Source organism: Dipodomys ordii, unplaced genomic scaffold (genome assembly GCF_000151885.1).
Source record: "Dipodomys ordii isolate 6190 unplaced genomic scaffold, Dord_2.0 Scaffold108, whole genome shotgun sequence".
NCBI classification, from domain to species: domain Eukaryota; kingdom Metazoa; phylum Chordata; class Mammalia; order Rodentia; family Heteromyidae; genus Dipodomys; species Dipodomys ordii.
Genome location: NW_012267324.1, coordinates 951,382 through 953,082, shown reverse-complemented (window position 1 = coordinate 953,082; position 1,701 = coordinate 951,382).

The following is a 1,701-nucleotide window of genomic DNA, read 5'->3' as shown; positions in this document are numbered from 1 at the left end:
GCGTCGCTCCTCCCCCGCGGCCGCCGGCGCTCCCAGCGGTCTGAGCCCCGCGCCGCGCCCAGCCTGGCCGACCTCAAACTACAACTCCCGTCACGCCTCGCGATTGTGACCTGAGGCCACCATGCATCCCGAGCGCGGTGTACGCCGGGAACCAGGGGGAACTACCATTCCCGTGATGCGTCGCGATTATGACGTGGGACACACCCTTGGTCTTCGGGGATCGGGGCACGCCGAGGGTCCTCGGGAAACTACAGCTCCCACGACGCCTCGCGATTGTGACTTGACACACCATTGGTTAGTTTGCGTCGCGGTGTACGCCGGGATATAGCCCGGAACTACTTTTCCCATGATGCCTCGCCACGATGACTTAGGACGCCATTGGTCCTCGGAGCTCCGTGGTCCGGAGGGGGCGTGGCCCTTTCCGCCGTCGCGCGGTTGCCCCGGGCAACGGGATCCCGGCGCCGGATCGCTGAGCGGGAAATCCCTGGCGGCCTCCGTGGAAGGACAACGTGGACGAGGTCAGTGGGGAGCGGGAGGCGTGCACGGGAGGCGGGCCTCCGTTTCCTCGGGGTCCCGCCCGGCCCCTCCCCTGCGGCCCTCGCAGCTGCTCCCCGGCCGCCTGGGCTGCGGGGCGGGGCCATCTCCGGGGCCTCTCACGCGCGCAGCCCGTCGCGGGGCTGTGCGTGCTGCTCTTGGGCGCCGGCCCCCGCCTCGCAGGGACACTTTGGGGAGGGCGTGGACTCTGCGTTTTATCTGCGGCGAGTAGCCTGTGAAGCAGCGGGGCGGTGGCTCCCGCCTGTCACCTCCGGAGGCGGAGACGTGAGGATGGAGGCTGGAAAGTCCGTGAGCCTCTTATTGCTACCAAAATAGCCTGAAGTGGAGCTGGGGCTCAACTGGCAGCGCACCAGTCTCGAGCTGCAAGGTCCGGGGCGGAGCCCAAGCCCCGAGTTCGAGCCCCAGGACTAGCCAGAAAAAGAAAAAGAAAAACGCCCCGTGCGGTGTGGATTAGCGCAGTGAAGCCTGGGACTCATCCCACGGGACAGATGCGCGTTTACCTTGGAGAAACAAAACAAAAATCCCTTGAAAAGATAAAGGGCGGGGGACCCCCTTAGTAACGCCCCGAGTGCGGACCCCAATCCTGCCAGAAACACAAGGCGGGAGGAGGGCGGACGGCCGTGAGCCGCGTCTCCGTCCGTGTCCAGTGCCGGCGGCCGCGCCCGGGGCCGGCGGTCTCCGCGGGCGCAGAGCCCCGGACGCGGTTCCCACGGGGCAGGGAAGGCCTGTGACCCCCCCAGCACAGCAGAGCTGCGGGACCCGCAGAGCACAGCGGCCCGATCCCCCCCACCCCCCGACGACCTCGTCTGAGACGACAGACCCGCGCTGTGGGGGCAGCGTTAACCCGCCTGCGGGGCAGACGCGCGGCCCGAGCCGCGGCCCCGGCCGCCCCTAGTGGAGGCCGCAGCGGGGTCCCCCTTCCCGGCGCCCCCAGCGGCTTCTCCTCTCCCCCCAGCATGGCTTCTGCGAGCAAACTGCGTTCTGGCCCGGGTGGCATGTTTGATCTCAGCGACCTCTCTCTAGAAGATTCCAAGATGGAAGCAGTCAGAAACCTGCCGGCCCGCCCGGGGCTGGCGCAGGCCGGCCCGGGACACAGCCGGTTCCTCAGGAGACACCAAAGCGGGGCCCCGCCGCGTGCGCCGGGCG